We start from the raw sequence: 18,229 nt of genomic DNA on the forward strand, positions 1-18,229 counted from the left end.
TCTGGTTAGTACTTGGATGTGAGACCATCAAGGAAGTCTGGGGTCGCTATCCAGAGGCGAGCAATAGCAAACCACCTCTGCTTTGCCATAAATCAGCTGAAACTTGATGCCAGCACCTTACACTACACAGATGACAGACAACACCATCCTGAGACCCCCCGAAAGCGGAGTATTCTCCAACTCAGCATTTCTCTTGCTTCCTCTGCAGTGTAGAAATAATGTATAGCAACCAACTGCAGAGGGGATAGTGATGGCACTGGATAGTCTAGAGGTCTTTTGCATCACCGGAGCCTACAACTCTGCTGACATACACCCAGCACGGAGAAGGATACCACTGATGCCCCCTTGCTTGGTAGAACAGGACAGCACTCCGACATGTGCTGATATACCCATGTCCTTTGGATGTTGGGGTGCCCCCACCTATATGTGCAAAACTCCATGGGGGGAACATATTCATGGTGGACTTGGAGCAATGCTTCCTCAGCTCCCATCCACTGAAACCACTCCTGTACTTAAGATTCTTGGGTGACATCTTCATCATTTGAACCCATGGGAAGGAAGCCCTTGAGAGATTTCATCAGGACTTCAACAACTTTCACCCTACTATCAACCTGAGCCTGGACCACTATACACAACAGGTACACTTCTTGGACACCACTGTACAACTACATAATGGACAGATAAATACCACCTTATACCGGAAACCCACCGACCGATACTCATATCTACATGCCTCCAGCTATCACCCTAAACATACCACTTGGCTTATTGTCTACAGACAAGCCTTACGTTACAGTCGTATCTGCTCCAATGCTCTTAATCGGGACTCCCACTTCAGAGATGTACAACAAGCATTTTTAGGGCTACAGTACCCACCAAATGAAGTGAGGAAACAAACTGAAAGGGCTAGACTAGTACCCAGAAACAGCCTGCTCCAGGACAAACCTAAAGGAACTAACAACAGAACACCAGTGGTTGTTACCTATAGTTCCCAGCTCAAACCCATCCAATGTATCATCAGTGATCTACAATCCATCCTGGAAAATGATGCCTCTCTCTCACAAGCCCTGGGTGGAAGACCTCTTCTTGCCTATAGACAGCCTCTCAACCTTAAACAACTTCTCACTTACAACCATGAATCAACTAGCAGAGTCACCAACACAGGTACCAGACTCTGCAACAAACCCAGATGCCAACTCTGCCCAGGAAATACAATTACAGGACCCAATGGCGTTAACTACACTGTCTCTGGCTCTTACAACGGCTCATCCTCCAATGTGATATATACCCTCATGTGCCAACAATGTCATCTGCTCTGTACATTGGACAAACCAGCCAACCTCTGTGCAAAAGAATAAATGGACGCAAATCTGACATTAAAAATGGCAACATCCAGAAACCAGTGGGAGAACACTTCAATCTACCAGGACATTCCATCAAGGACTTAAAGGTCACTGTAGTTCAACAGAAGCCTTTCAAAAACAGAATCCAACGGGAAGCTGCTGAATTGGAATTCATATGTAAATTTGATTCAGTCAGGCTTGGATTGAATAGAGACTATGAATGGTTATCTCATTATCAGAAGTAACTGATTTCATTATCAGAAGCCAACTGATCCCATTATCAGAAGCCACTGATTGCATCTACTCCCCCCTCCCCTCTCCACCTATGTATCTGACCAGTTTCTTCTTACCCTCCATGCATCTGGCGAAGAGAACTGTGATTGTTGTTGTGGGTTTTCCGGGCTGTATTGCCGTGGTCTTGGCATTGTAGTTCCTGACGTTTCGCCAGCAGCTGTGGCTGGCATCTTCAGAGGTGTAGCACCAAAAGACAGAGATCTCTCAGTGTCACAGTGTGGAAAAGATGTTGGCAGGTCATTTGTATCTACTCAGGAGGGGTGGGGTTGAGCTGAGTCATCCTGTAAGAGTTTCCCAGGGTGTGGAATGCTAATGGCGGGAGGCTTCACTGTATCCTGAGGAGGTTCTTTTGCATATGGATTGGTGCTTGATGTGCTAATCTTCTCTGCAGGGCTATTGTTGAGTATAGAGTGTTTTGTTAGCCTGGTGTTTTTCAGAACTGGAAACCATGCTCTGTTCATTCTTAAGGTTTCTTCTTTCCTGTTGAAGTTTTGCTTATGCTTGTGAATTTCAATGGCTTCCCTGTGCAGTCTGACAAAGTAGTTGGAAGTGTTGTCCAGTATTTTGGTGTCCTGGAATAAGATACTGTGCCCTGTTTGAGTTAGGCTATGTTCAGCCACTGCTGATTTTTCAGGTTGTCCAAGTCTGCAGTGTCTTTCATGTTCTTTTATTCTTGTCTGGATGCTACGCTTTGTGGTCCCGATGTAAACTTGTCCACAGCTGCAGGGTATACGGTATACTCCTGCAGAGGTGAGGGGGTCTCTACTGTCTTTTGCTGATCGTAGCATCTGTTGTATTTTTCGGGTGGGTCTGAATACTGCTTGAAGGTTATGCTTTTTCATAAGCTTTCCCATCTGATCAGTAATTCCTTTGATATATGGCAAAAACACTTTTCCGGTAGGAGACTGTTTTTCCTTGGCTGTTTGATTCATCCTGGGTTTGATTGCTCTTCGGATTTCATTTCTGGAGTAGCCATTTGTCTGAAGTGCGTGGTTTAGATGATTAATTTCCTCATTGAGAAAGTGCGGCTCACATATCCGTCTTGCACGATCCACTAATGTTTTCATTATGCCTCTTTTCTGTCGGGGGTGGTGATTGGAGTTTTTGTGTAAGTACCGATCAGTGTGAGTTGGTTTCCTGTAGACCTTGTGACCTAACTGAAAGTTTGCTTTGCGGATGACCAAGGTATCCAGAAATGGGAGTTTTCCCTCGAGAACTGTGATGCTCGAAAGCTTATGCTACAGTAAAGTTGGTTGGTCTTAAAGGTGCTACTGGACTCTTTTCTATAGGTGCTACTAGACTTTTGCTCTTTTCAACTGCTACAGACAAACACATCTACCCATCTTGATCCTTCCTTACAGCTTTCTGCCTTTTTAAACCCTGTGTTAGGGGTTCAGGTGCGTAAGGTGTTTGGTTAACAAGTAACATTTGACTATAATTTTTAAGCTCCAGGCCTTTCCAGCTCTTGCCCTCAGGGTGGCACTGTTAGATTAAAAACTAGTTTGAGATGTGCAACTAGTTGAAGTCTGTGCTCAAACCTCTTAATCTTTAATTTTCTTTAAACATAGTGTTGCAATTTGGTGACTGGTTCTGGAGGGTCTGTAACCTTCCGTTACTTCGGATCCACACCCTACTGAGCTAAAAGCGTGTCTTGGTCCGCCATAGCAGGTTTCACCAATAGAGTTAAAACTGTCACATCCCATGGCTCTCTAGATTCAGAACACTGTCAGATCCAAGCTGCAGTTGAAACTCAATGGCTTGGAGTGTTTGAAGCCGGGTCCAAAGGGCTCAGACTGCCTCAATCGGAGAGTTGGCTCCGTGACAGATCCGATGAGCTTGGTGCACTCGAGCTCGAATGATGTTTCCCGATCCAAGGCTCTGTGGTTGGAGCTGAGTGGCCCAGTGTCTCCCAAGGTGCAAGAGCTGTCAGAGCCAATCAATCGGTGAGCTCTGCTAGACCAGAGGATTTGGCTGATTTAGCAGAAGGGCTAGTTGCAACCGACAGTGCCTGTTCCCATAAAATGGCTTTGGGCCTGGTAGCTCTCTCGGCTCTGGATTTAGGGGTGAAGCTCTGGCAATGTTTACACAGGTTAATGTTATGCCCCTCTCTGAAACAGACAAGACACAGCAAGTGCCCATCAGTTCTTGTCATCTTGGTACTGCACTAAGCAGGGCCGGCGCGTCCACGAAGGTGGTGCCGGCAGCCACCTTGAGCACTGACTGGGGGCGGGGGCGCACGCCCCGGAGCTGGTGGTGGTAGCGCTGGCGGCTGAGCGAGAGGGCTGGGAAGCCGCCTGCATGCCACCCCGGCCACCTGCTGTGCCTGGCCCGCAGCTGAGCTGCTGCAGCCTCTCAGCCCTCCCGCCCAGCTGCTCCACGCTGCCGCCGCCGCCACCAACACGCACTCTCGGCTGGGCACAGCAGCTGCAGGCCAGGCAGCCGGGGTGGCATGCGGAGCAACTGAGCGGGAGGGCTGGGAGGACACACATGCGCTGCCCCAGCCGCATGCTGCACCTGGCCCACAGATACTGTGCCTGGCCAGGAACGTGTGCTGGCGATGGCAGTGCGGCGCAGCTGAGCAGGCAGCCTCCCAGCCCTCCCACTCAGTTGCCCTGTACTGCTGCTACCGCTACCAGCACACAGCTGCAGGCCAGCCAGGCGCGGCAGGTGGCCGGGGCAATGCGGGGCAACTGAGCGGGAGGGCTGGGAGGCCACCCTCGCGCCATCCCAGCTGCCTGCCATGCCAATGGGGCAGCTGGCTTGCAGCGGCATGCCCTGCACGATGACATCATGCACAGTGATGTCATCACGCAGTCTGGTTGCACGCATGTGTGCAACGTGGGGACAGGTATCTGGCCTCAGGCACCAGAAACCCTGGCACCGGCCCTGGCGCTGAGTACCCTTTTCCAGTCATTTTGACCATTTTTCTCTTTTTCTTCCCAAGTGAAGAACGAAATTGAAGGAGGAAGGTTGCAGAGAACCTCTCCAACAGGCAACAAAAGATGACAGGAGCATTGTTCCTCCCAGAGAGCAGGCTGTTTTGGCGGGAAACAAGCCGTACATGCACGCTGGGAAGGGGCAGACGCCCCCTAGAGGAATTTTAGCTATAGAACCTACAAATTGGCAGGCCTGCACATGCACAATCCCATGTGGGACTGCACAGAAAGACCAACAATGAATCGTGGTTTTTTTTTCACCTTTGTTATAAGCCCCCGTTTCTATGCACCTCCCAGCACAACAGAGAGAGAAGCAATGGAGTTCATTACCTGCCCCAGGCATTTCTTGAACTACTAAACATTAAAGATATAATAAAGAGATGATATGGTGATAATAGTAAACTTACTTCTATGTAAAAATCATTGAGATAACATATTATGCAACATGTTTAATTGCACAGAGATTCAAGCCTCTTTGAAAAAAAAAATGGTTTTACCCCTTCCAAAGGAGAAAATAAATTTTATTTGTAAATTGTGCCAGTTTCTCAATATATATCTGACTATAGCTCATAGAGGGTATTTTCCAATAACATAACCAAGACAGAAAGGACAAGAACTCTTACTCCAGAACACCTTTGATATCGAAATACACTTTGGAAGATATCCTGGATCTAGGGTTGCCGGTGCCACCCTTGCCCGGCCATCCACGTGCGTGCTATGCGTGTTCTCCCGGTGCTGCATGATGACGTCACTTCTGTGACCGTTGTTTTTGAAGCCCAGATTCTTGGGGAATGCGTGGATTTAGTTTTGCATCTTGGACGTGATATCTATGATTTATTGTGTATATTAATAGTATATTAATCTCACTTTTTGTACTGCACCTATTTATTGCACTTTGTACTTTGAATTTATATGCAATTAAGTAATAACAACAACAATAACATTCGATTTATATACCTCCCTTCAGGACAACTTAATGCCCACTCAGAGCGGTTTACAAAGTATGTTATTATCCGCACAACAAAACACCCTGTGAGGTGGGAGGGGCTGAGAGAACTCCTAGAAACTCTCTACAAGTAGTGTTATTCTACATTGAGTAATTACTCCTCGGCAGGGTGTGTGTGTTCCCTTTCTTGCTTAGTGGTCTGTTACCCCTGGCTTTCTCTTTGCTTTGGTAACTGAAGATCTCCCAGAGGTACAACTGATCGCCAGATAGCAGAGATCAATTTCCCTGAAGAAAATGGCTGCTTTAGCGGGTGGACTTTTCTACACTACCCCGGCGAGCTCCCTCCCTTTTCCAAACCCCACCCCTCTCTAAGCTCCACCCCCCAAGCTACTGCAAACGTGATCTAGCAGCCCTAATTCCATCCCCAAATCCTCAGGAGCACGTCGCTCTCGCCAGCCATTTCTGGGAGTTGTAGTCCTGTTCCGTGTCATCCCATAAAAGCTGACATCCGCGGCGGCCACGAAATGACTACATTTCCCATCAGCTTCCAGCACAGCTCTCGAGAACGAGAGGACCAGCGAGTGAGGTGGGGCGCGAGCAGGAGGGGGCGCGAGAAGACGCGACGGAAAACGCGTGCCTCCGCCTAAGCATGCTGGGAGTTATAGTTCTCTCCAGCGTCATCTATAGCGATCGAGGCGGCACTAGCGGCACGGAACAACTACATCTCCCAGTCGTCTCCCTGCTACAGCCACGCGCGCGTTCGAGGAGTTGGGCCTTCGGCTGCTGCGAGGTGGTAGAAGGCGGACGAGAGCGGGTCGTAGCCGGGTGGTCGTCGTCTTCCCCCGTCGAGGTGGGGAAAGGATAGGGAAGGCTCTTCTTACCTCACGCCTCTGGTTTGGGAGGGGGTGGCTGCGCGGTGAGGCCTTCCGGGGGGCGCCTGCGCGTGAGGGGAGGGAGAGCTTCGCTTGCCTTGAGGTAAACTGATTCGCCATGCGTCAAAGGCCTAGTGGAGGAGGACGGGTAGGTGGGCCCGACGCCTTGGCCTCCCAGAGGCCTCCTCCCCAAGGCTCGCCTGTGGCCCTTCCCGTCGATCCTCGCTTCACCTCAGGAGCTTCCAGAACTTTCCGTTGAAAGAGTCACAACTTTTTAGGACTTTTGAGAGGGTGGGCGGCGGCGGCTCGTGACGGCTTAGCAAGTGCGATGTGCGACGGGATGGACGGGGAGGGGGGCGCTGATGAGGTGCTCACAAATAGGGGGCGCGCTGGGGCTTGGGCCAGAAGCCTGGGACGAAGCGGAGTGAGATGGGTTGCCAAATTCGGGTTGGGAAATTCCTGGAGGCTTGGGGAGGAACCTCGGCAGGGTATAATGCCACAGAGCCTACCCTCCAAAGCTGCTGCTTCCTTCTGGAGATCAGTTGTAATCCCAGGAGATCTGCAGGCCCGACCTGGAGGCTGGCAACTCTAGTTGCTCACAACAGCACCAGGCTTGGCAAAATGGAGCATTAGAGCAGTCCTAGTTTGGGGCTCTGACATCCAGGCAGCCCAGGCCAGATAGGAAAAGAATAGTGGGGGCTGGCAGCTCTCCAGAATATTAGCCTACCAGGAAGTTCTTTTGTGGCCATAAAAAATAAGATAAAACAAATTAAATATCCTCAGGGGAATGTTCACGAACCAATAGGAAGAACCGGAAATGAATTTTTGGAAACAACCTGAGGTCTCTGAGGGCCCAGTTCTAAGTGAGACTACAGCTAGAATTGCCAACTCCAGGTTGGGAAATTCCTTAAGATTTAAGAGCAGATCTTGGTGATGTTGGGGTTTGGGGAAGGGATGGGGCCCCAATAGGGGATAATGCTGTAAAGTCCACCCTCCAAAACAGCCATTTTTTTCCACAGGAATTGATCTCGAGAGAACAGTTGTACTTCTGGGGAAACCCTCGGGCATGTTAATTTTTTATATTAAACGTTAAAAGTTGCTAAGGGGTAGGGATGGTATGTGGTATCCCTGTGTTATCCCAGAGGCACAGCAAGAAGCAAAAATTATCCATTATCCACTGCCATTCTGGGCTATCCACTTTATATTACAGTATATAAGTTCAGAATTTTCCTTTTTGAATCTCATGTCTCCCAAACATACTGAGAACAAAGAGGATGAGAGTAGAGTGGTTACAGCAGGTTTTGTGTTTGCATGCATTTTGATTATGAGACCCCCAAAATAATGTGCACAAGAACAGAACTGCCTCATTTTAGTGCAGTTAAGGAGGAGTTTGGTATTGGTACAATTTGTCATGTGAACTGAAGAGGGCATAAGAATCTTTCCTGATTATTGTGCATATGCCTTCATATACCTGGTTCACAATGACCTCAGAATATGAACAAGTGATACTATACTGTGTAGGAACATAATTGTATATGTGACTTCATGATCAATTGAAACAAGTTAAACTTATGGAGACGTGCTGGGGCTCATGGATTTTATTAAGGGCTTTGCTGTCTCTTTGCCCATTATTTGAACACTGGTTTCAGGGTTTTTTTAGTGTGTTTTTGGTAGCAGTGTAGTCAGCTGCTGCAAAATTGCTGGGTCTTGGTTTATAGCTATTTCCCCCCTGCAGTTGCCTACCTAGTAACTGGAGCCACATATTTCCTACTTCATCTATTAAGACCAAATAACTTCAGTTTTTGGCACAGTGGTTCTAGCACTTAACTGATGTGCACGCGATATTTTTAGCTACGGTTGCTTTTCTCTCAACACACCAGTTACTGAAAATAGATCAATTGTATAGAGAGCTAATGTAGTGACTAAGAGACTGGGCTATGCATCAGGAAATCCCCACAGTTAGAATCAAACTTTTGCAAAGATCTTGCTAGATAGGCTTAGGAAATTATCTAATAGTTCAGTGAAATAAGAACTTTAGATATATTAGTCGGTTCACAAAGAAGTTAAATAAGATGACATGAATTCTGTTTAGATATCATGCTTGTAGAAAACTACAGTGTTTAAGATTTCAAACTTCATAAGTATGCTGAATACTACAATTTTATACCTCAAGTTATAAAATTATTAATTGGATATTACAGTAAAATAAGTTTAGATTTATTAAGGAACTATGGCATGTGTTTCAGTTTCCCCCAGTATTTCTTTGTGTTGCCTGAAAAGCCAGGGAAAAATGGGGGTTCTCCCCCCATGGCTTCAAAACTTCTTGAAATTTCTAGATAGCTTACAGTGCCATCCTAAGCAGCCAATGGTTTTAGGTGTTACTCTTTTTAAGATGGCACTGTTAGACTGAGACAAAATAACTGGACCTAGGTTACCTAGTTGGTTAGTTACATGGCAAGCAGAGATCACACTTTGTGGGTCTTCAGAATCCAGAACATTTCCTTAATTTCTTCCTAAAGGTAAAGGTAGTCCCCTGTGCAAGCACCGAGTCATTACTGACCCATGGGGGGCCATTGCGTCACGACGTTTTCTTGGCAAATTTTTTACGGGGTGGTTTGCAATTGCCTTCCCCAGTCATCTACAGTTTACCCCTAGGAAACCGGGTACTCATTTTACCGACTTCGGAAGGATGGAAGGCTGAGTCAACCCTGAGCCAGCTATCTGAATCTGGCTTCCGCCAGGATCGAACTCAGGTCGTGAGCAGAGTTTGGACTGCAGTACTGCAGCTTACCAATCAAATAATCTTTCCTTCTCTGAATTTTATATCAATTTTAATTTACTTGTTGTTTTAAGTTTTCAGTAACCAAAGCTTAGATAAGCACAGTTATTATTACAAGAAGTAGCTGTGAGTCTATCCATTCCTATTTATGCAGCAGATAAATAATTGGAAATAACGTTAATTTGTGTTTTAGTACACTGACTTTTAAAAAAGACAATAGCAATACAATCGAAAGGCAAAGAATTCTTCAACCTTTTTAATGATATTTGCAGTTTGGCCACATTCTGCAACCACAGCCACCAAAAGTAAAAATCCTGCTCGCTCCCCCCAGCCTACTTAAATCTGACACACTTTTCTGACTGCTGCCATTAATTGTGGTGTTGGATGCAGTCTTGGGTCATAAGATGTCAGCATAGGAAGACTCAGATACCTGTGGGAAAGAAGTAGTAGGAAATAAACTTTCGGTCCAGTTGAATTCAGTTGGACTTTCTCCCAGATAAGCGAGGATAGGATTGCAGCCATAGTCTTATCCTACTTCCTTCTTCATCTACATTTCATGATGATTGTGCGTTGAAGGAAAGTTGAATTTCAGACTTATAAAACTGAGAAGATCATGACATTCATGTGAATTGAAACTTGCTCCTTGCAGCTCATTATTGAGGACAGCCAAGTAGTTGCTGCTGGTTTTGCTTGCTGGAGTTGAATGGTGTTGTGCTTCCACACTGAGTCCAGAAGAATACAAATTCTGAGCAATTACTAAGCCTTGGTTCAACAGATTCCATTGTGGTGCCCAGTATTTTCAGCAGTAGCAGTTCTCAGTGGAGGTACAAAACTTACTTATTTTGCGTCAAAACATTTTGCCACATGACATAAAAATAAATGTTTTTGTCACTACTTGTTTATGAAAAGTTAAATTTATACCATTGGTGGATGACTTCAGTTGCTTCTTACAGTAGCTCCAATATTTAGTGAAACAGATTTTAAAAGCAATAATGGAATTACAAGAAATTGGGGAGAAGTTAAGTTAGGGTTAGAGATTTGTTTTTTGATGTGGTGATGAGTGGTGATAACACTTTTGTCACAGCTTTATTAAAATTAAAAAGAAATTGTGATGAGGTTATGGTCAGGTTTTGTGGTAGCTGTAGTTAGAAAACACAGTCATTAAAATACAAAACCCTGAAGGCTGAAAGATGAATTTGGCTTTTAATTTTTTGGCCAAGGCCTCCACTAAGCTGTGTTCTTTTTTTTTTTGTGTAAATTTTTTTATTTTTAATATCTAACATAAAAAACTACAAAAGACTACAAAGATATAAGGGGAAAAGGGGGGACTGGGGAAAAGGGAAGAGCAACATATAAACAAAAAACGCACACTACTCTACATGTCTTGTATTCCCTTCATGCTGCAACTTTTCTTTAAAATTAACTTTCTAATATGCTATCAGATTGGTAGATCTTATACAATACAGACTATATTCAGGATCAGGTCTTCCCCCCCCCCCCCCCGCGTCTCGGTCTCTGTTCTCTCTGCGCAGCTGCAACAGCTGCGCTCGTTCTCTCCTCCCCCCCCTTTCCCCTTCAGACTTTGGACTTTCTTCTTGCTGAAACTCCTGATGGTTGAACAAAAAGTCTGTCAGCTGTACTTCCGATGTAATCTTGTAAGTTTGATCCTTATATCTGAACCAGACGCCTTCCGGAAACAACCATTTGTATTTTATATCACATTTCCTCAGAAAAGCCGCAAGTCTTTTATACTTAAATCTTCTTTTACGAGCCAAAAATGGAACCTCCTTCAATATTTTAACCTTGTTGCCCAAATAGTCCAAGTCCACATTGTACGAATTATATAAGATGGTGTCCCGTGTCTTCTTAGATGAAAAGTCAGTAATAATCTCGCGAGGCAGCTGACGCTTCATTGCATACTTTGAAGATGTCCGACGGACTTCCAAAATATCGCTTTTTAACTCTTCCTTAGTTGCCTTTGCGAATGACGCCAAAAGTCCCGACACCAAATCTTTTAAATTTTCACTTTGCTCCTCTTTTACATTCTGAAGACGCAGTACCATTTGGGCACGGTCCACTTGCAATCCTATTATTTGATTCTCCAAGAGCTTCACTTCTTTACTTGTTGCTTTCATGAGTATTACGTTTTTGCGTGCAGACTGCTCTGCTCCAGACGCTGTTTCTTCAATGGTTTTCACTTCGCTTTCCACTGAATCAACCTTTTGCCCCATTTCATTTAACTTCGCTACAAAGGGCTGCATAGCTTCAAAGACCGCTCGTCTGACCATCTCTTCCGAAGTTTCCCCCTTCCCCTGTAACATCGCCATCACCGATTTACTCATTTCGGGGCTCTGCTTTTTCGTCGCCATCTTGGGGGGGGGGGCACCAGCTAAGTTCCGAAACTCCGTGAAGGGGAAGAAATCCGCACCTTCTTAGCTTCAACTCCCACCAATCCTTCGCATACGCTTAGAAATCAGAAGGGATTCGCTTACTTACAGGTTTTCACCTTAAATCTGCTTATTGCCGTTCTCCATGGCCCGGCAGCACGCGAAGTGCTGCGTAAGTCTGCCGGCCTCCGTTGGAGCAAACGGGCAATTTACCCCCTGCATTGCTTTCAGGGGGTTCTTCCCGCCGCGCTCCGGACCCTGCCTCCCTCACTGGGAGTCCTGGGGGTTAACCCTCGCAGGTCAACCGCCCGGTCAGGCTGCTCGGACGTCTCCTCCCGGACCTGCGGAGAGGAGCGTCCGACATGGCCGGGAAAACGAAACCGAATCCCACTAAGCTGTGTTCTTAATTTCTTCTAAATTGTTTTCATTTGTTGGGTGTCATCTTTCTTCAGCTTTGGGGGCTTAGCCCCAATACTCCAAAACAAATTTCAGTTTAGTCTAAAGTCTCCTTTGCCTGACGATTCAGTTTCTTTATACTAAGAAACCTAACAGTCTTAGTTAAAAGGCTGAGCTGTAATGAAAGCTGTGCATTGTGGGCTAGCTATTGGATGACTTCGAGATCATTGTTGTTTTTGCCAGAGTCACAAGATATGTTGTCTTGAATTAAGGGGCTCATCTGAACCCAGAACTTGACATAGCCTAAAATTGATATTTAGGCTTTAAAATAAGGTGGCCAGAATTCCCTCTTCTACCCTGAGAGTGGCTATTTTGTGCTTTGTCATCACTCTCCCACCTGCCAGCTTCCCTTACATGAAAGCTGATAACAGCCTCTTTCCTGAGCATGCTCTGAAGCAGTATGGCACTTGGAAAAGTTTCAAGGCTAGGTGTCTCCTCCTCCCTGGGCTTGCTGCTGGCTTTGTGTCAGGGCCCAGATGTATTTTAAAGGGTTTTTTAAAATGAGACTTGCCGTTTCTTTGTGCTGCAACTGTTTCCAAGGAGAAGGGAGATGGAGCGTGTGTTGTACAAACTTCATGATCCTTTGCCAGTTAGTCCTCTAGAGTGTATAATCGAGGGACTCATTAGGTGTCTTTGAACCACTAACTTGTTATAATGCACAAAGTCTGATCCATGTGACAGTGCGGATCATGTGATGATAAAGAGATGTACATCTACAGTTTATAAACTATAACATAAAAATCTGGTGTGAATTGCCTTGCTAATTAAGTTTTCTATTCCAGTACTGAATAAAATTGAGTTCTTCCTCCTGTAAACATGATAAAAATTAGAAGCTTATGGTTTTAACCACATAACCAGTGGGATCAGTGAATCTGTCTAACAAAAGTGCTGCCTGACATACCACGTTCTAAAAAGGATTGAAACTTATTACATTATTTTATGGACATTAATGGAAATGCTGAAGAGTTGTGTTTTTAAAAGTGGTTCACTGATATTTTCAGAAGTAATTTTTTCCATGGTGGAAAAAGTAGAGTGAACAGAAATTCTGTTTAAGATGAAAGAAGGTGACTGGATAGTGTAAGGTGAGTTTGCTAGCTTCTGTGGGGACTAGAGTTAAGGACACCTCCCTCATTCTGCAGATGATTTTGTGTTGCTGACTTCTTTAATACTTCATGCTAGGCAGTAGCCTCTTTAATCAGTTGAGTGATTTACTGTTTAAAAAGGGTTTGGGTGTCTTGCTGTGAAGCAGTCACATTCAAAATTCCTCTTTAGTTTGTCACATCTTGGACACAGATTTTGTTTTCCAGTGATTAACTAAATTTGTCCACATCCCTCACATTGTGTGTAACATCCTTTTGGGAGTTTGGGGATAAATGTTCTTTCCTTGCTGATTTGGCAGAATCTCTTCCTTGTATTTCAGAAGTGTCCGCTTGGGTTGGATTAGCTTGGAACAGGGAAAAGGAACTTTGTTAGCCTTCTTTATTTTGACTGTTTTGAATTATTTTGTGGAATTGGAAAGGAACATTCTTAAAATGTATAAAGCCCTTTCTATGGCCTGATCATTGCCAGAGGCATAATTTATTGACTAGTGTAGTCTTTTTAGCTGCTGTTGTGGGTTTTTTAGAGGCAAGAAAGTATATTCCTGTGACTTTCTTTGATGGTTTTCTCATGTAGACAATATGCACTGTCTGTTCTGTTTTTTCATTTTATTTTGTGGTCTTCCAGATGCTTTGGCATGCCTGTATACGTGTGAATATTGTTTCCAGTGGCTTCACTTTCAGCAACTTTCACAGTTCCCTGAGGTTTTTGCTCATAAAGTTCATCCTTTAGTCTGTCATGATCTCTTTTGGGACCCCTATCCTTGAAAAATACCCAGAAGCTCTCAGAGCACCATGGTGGCCATCATGCATTTAAGAGCAATGGTTTGGGGTAATATACTAAGACTAGTAGATGGCTGTGACACTTGGCCAGCTTTTCCAGAGACCCCACCACCAGCTCAACAGTTCCACCATCAAATGGAACTTCTGTTAAGGTCTTAACAGAAGACCTCCTGGGTGCTTGGCTGGGTCAGTCAACTGGCATTTCAGGCAGAATGTGTTTATATCTGGCGTAAACTACCTGTAGAATTCTGAAGCAGCTTGCTAAGACTGGGTATAAGAAGGAGCAAATTTTTCAAGTAAGCAGACCTCAGAGTGCCTAAGGTCAGTTCTTAAGACTGTCAAGTAAAAAAAAACTCAGAGCCTCCTTGGGGCTTCTAATTAAAGGTGGAAACTTGCATAAATGTGATTTGCCTCAGGGGAAACTCGAGAGATTGTCATAGTGCATACACTGCTGCTATAGTAAGGAGATACTGTTGTTCATTAAGTATGCCTTCTGTATCACAGAAAACTGGCTAAATGTGGGTGATTTCTTTTACACAAAAGCAAACATACAAACAAAACACAGACATCTTATTTTCAAGCAAGGCTGAATTCTAGAATTAATGGCAAAATAAAGTTTTCTGTCTTTTATTCAGTCGTGAGACATCAGAATCAACATAGGTCTCATGGGGCAGATGATAGAGTGTACCCAGAAGCTTTGGACTACATATAATCATTGTTCAATGATGGGGTGAGAAGATAATACATAAGGCGTTTCCAGGAGGCATAAAATTAAAACATCCTTTGAGACTGGGACCTCAGTAAACTAGTTGGAACAGGTGGTGACTTCTTGTTTTGAAATACCCAGGTGGATTAAGAAAGGAGTTGTCTGCAGCAAGGAGGAGTGTTTGGCTGGCTGCCCTGCCTGCTGGCGAGGGACCTTTGGGTTTTTCTGTGTTGAACAAAAGGTGTTTTTCTTTTTCAGGCTTCTTTTAAGGAGGAAAAAAAACCTTTTGTGATTTTGATTTGTAGCTCTTGCCTTCATGGGATACCATGCTTGCCTACATGGGATACCATGTTTGCACCCATCAATTCAAAGTTAAAAATAAAACTGCACAGAGTATCTCCCGTTGCATCCTTGTGTTAATAACTTCATAGTATGGAGCACAAGCAGTTTGATTTATGGACATAGAACACACTTTGAGGATCTTGCTTTGTTCCTCCCATGCCCTTGGTGCAGGGGTTTCCTTTTCTATTAGTTGCAGCTTGTTTGTATACCCTGCTTAGGTGAGTGCAAGATGAGTGTAGGGCTGAGGGCTGTAGCGTGTGCAACAAGTAGTTTTTGCTGCTGTTTGCTCATACTACACCATAAAGCTGGGTTTTTTAAAAATAAAATAGTGGTTTATATACTCTGTTTTTAAATTTTGTTTTACTCATTTTGGTATTTATATTGTAAGTTGCCTAGAGTTTGTGCAGGGCAGAAAGGCGACTGATAATTTTTTAAAATAAATAAATATTTTGGATCAAAAGATGAAAGCAGTTAGAACAGTGACTCTTCCAGCATGGTTTCCCTTTTGTTGTGATGCTTTGATCTGGCTAGTATCTTGGAAATGTTCATACTTTGGTTAGTAATCCTGGCTTGGCTCACTTACGAGTTATGTAGAGCTGTTTGGCCTGCCTGCTGTGTTCTCTGCTGTGTAGCTGCCCTCTGCTTGTAGTGTGCTGTGGATTGGTGGAGGATGGCAAACGAGGAGTAAAACTAGCTGATGTTTCCACTCTGTCATTCTTTTCTGTTAGCTGCTTTGTCCTGATAGCTTGGCCTTCTCAAGTTAGTGCCTGACTTCAGGGTGCAACTCCCCTTGCCCTGCCTACTAGTAGTACATGAAGGCATGTCAAATAATACCTAAGCAGCAGTTTCTTCATAATAGAAATGGGAAGGCTTACTGTTTACACAGCAGTTATATGTGAAAGGTGTCTGGTGCTTGTGTGCAGTTGCTCTTGCCTATGAAAAGTGTAAGAAGCTTCAGGACAGGTTTTCATCTACTGGTGCTTTATTGCAAGACATATCAGTTAACTCTGTTCTAGAGATAAGAAGGCCGTGGGGAAAATACAGGGTGGGGGAGTTCTGATGACTTTTTTTTCTGGGAAATTTTGGGGAGCAATGAATAAAAGCCTATCGGATATATTTTTTTCTTTTGAAATAAGTGAAATGGACTATAGAATGTAACAGATTTGCAGCTCTCTTTCTCCCTTTAGTATCAGTATATCTATTTCTCAACATGGCAAAATTCTTAAATCTGGACATTCGAGCCATAAACAGACAAGACAGACCTTTTAAAGATCATGAGAAAAACTCTGAAATCGTAAAAAAATACATATATTGGACGACTAAAACTAACCCAAAATAATAGAATTGATGCCTGCCCTGTACCCTTAAAGAAATAAATGTCCTCTCAGTGGTTGTTACGACTGTTGCTGGGCAACCAAAACAGTATTGCAAGCCTTCAAGCCTTGGTTTCTGTCAGTGAAATACAGGAGATGGGGCAGGGCCCTTTCAAGGGCTGTTCTGGCCTTTGAGGGAAATCATTGGTAGCCAGGCCTGGCAGCAACCACTAGGCATCTCACTACCATATGATGATGATATATAGCTGAAGATGGGGAACAGATAAAGTGTAGATTGGTTGGTGAGCGGAAAGGCGAGGAGGAAAAGCTAAGGCCTGGGATTCTGGCAGTTACAGTGAATAGGACAGTAGCAGATGGAGGGAAAGTCATGGCTTAACAGACTAATTTAAAAGATAGGTGAATTTAATGCAGCCAGTGGAGCAGAATAAAAATATAAATAATGTTCAGTTTGCTTGCTATACTGTCCTCTTTTTAATAAAAATTTAAAGATAAGGCCACAATGAAATGGGGCAAATTTTAGGGTGCTACGATAAGAATTCTAATAATCTTCTAAATGGTTGACAATCACATTTTATGCCTTCATAAATCCTCATGATTCCTTCTTGCACGTGAAAGAGAGGTGCTAGGTGTCTGAGTTGCCAGGTGAAGCCAGATAGGTGTGAGCCTGTGCACAGTTACCTTGAGGAAACAGTGGCAGGTCTGAGGGGAAGGGGTTTAGCCTCCTCCACAATGTGAATATTGCTGTCTTATATGCCTTGCCTTAAATTGTGATATTTATTTTGGATGCCATCCTTTTGAGCAGTTGTGCTACAAGTTATTCCTTTTGTCTTGCAGATCTGTTTGATTTCACAAGCCAGAGAAGAGTGTTCTAGGCAACAGTTGTGTTGTATGAAGGTAGAAAAACTTATTAAAAAGGTAGGCTGGCTACTTAGCATCACCTGAGCCTTAACAGTGGGAAGTGTACTTTGCATCAATTTCATGAAAGTCATTGCTCTAGCATTCATTTTCATCTGCTGCCATTTATAGTATCTTTTGGTGCAGGTTCTATTTCTTTGTGACGTGTTCACAGTACAGTTAACCCTTTCTTAAAACTCCCATGAAATTCCTCTGTTTTCTGCTTTCATTGTTTTAATGGCTTTTGAAGCATAAACCTTTGCTGTGAAATTACTTTGAATTTCCAGGGAAAAGTGTCTGTTATGCTCTCACAGTAATGCCTACAGCAACTTTCCTTTCTAAAATTTCAACTTGCTGTGCCACTATTCTCAGTAGTTTTTACATCCTGCACTTAGGCATTCATCTACCAAACTTCCCTCTTGTTATGCTTGGTTTTCAGTAGCATGTCATAAATAGAATTAAGAGTTATACTTCCTGAAACACATTCGCTGTATTGATGGTGCTCTGTTTTAAGTCATTTCTGATCTTTAAAAAAACTGTAGCTAAGACACAAAGCATTGGGCACTGTTATGCATAACCATGAGTAAATTTGGTAATATTTTATGGGGCCTTTGGAAATGGTTTCATAATGGAGCCAGAGAATGAAACAATGAAAGAAATCTGCAGAAAGGGTGTTAGGCGAGCTCAGTAATGCTCATTACAGCTTTGTGAGATAGGTCACATTATAGCAAATGAGGACTGAGATTGAGAAAAGAATGGCTTGTTGAATGCCGTATAGTGGATTGGTAGACTGAGGTGAAACTTGAATGTGGGATGTCACAGCTTACATGCTGAGGCAGTTTTGTGACAGCTGTATCACTGCATCTCATGTTACTCATAGGGAGGTGCAGCAGATGAAGGATGCCCTTAGTGGGCTCAGTTTGTGCCAGATATAAACCTAAAACCTTCTCTGCTCTGGCCAAGTTGGCCAAAAGATTACTTAAGTCAACAACTTTGCACTTTGAGTGGTCTCAGAAATACTGTTGGGTATATTGCTGTTGACGGGCAGAGATATCTTAGT

The 18,229-nt window shown here is 44.0% G+C and overlaps 1 protein-coding gene across 3 annotated transcripts in view; it reads left to right on the forward strand.

Annotated features, from left to right (window-relative positions):
- Positions 1-6,268: 6,268 nt before the first annotated feature.
- THRAP3 (thyroid hormone receptor associated protein 3) overlaps positions 6,269-18,229 on the forward strand; it is a 33,043-nt gene continuing 21,082 nt past the window's right edge. For 2 of the 3 annotated variants that reach the window (XM_054998834.1, XM_054998836.1), the window contains exons 1-2: positions 6,269-6,369; positions 17,110-17,190. The gene's annotated coding sequence lies outside the window, so the exon portion shown is untranslated. The remainder of the gene's footprint in view (positions 6,370-17,109; positions 17,191-18,229) is intronic. The other variant, XM_054998835.1, reaches the window with a different exon arrangement.

This window comes from Eublepharis macularius, chromosome 15 (genome assembly GCF_028583425.1).
Source record: "Eublepharis macularius isolate TG4126 chromosome 15, MPM_Emac_v1.0, whole genome shotgun sequence".
NCBI lineage: Eukaryota > Metazoa > Chordata > Lepidosauria > Squamata > Eublepharidae > Eublepharis > Eublepharis macularius.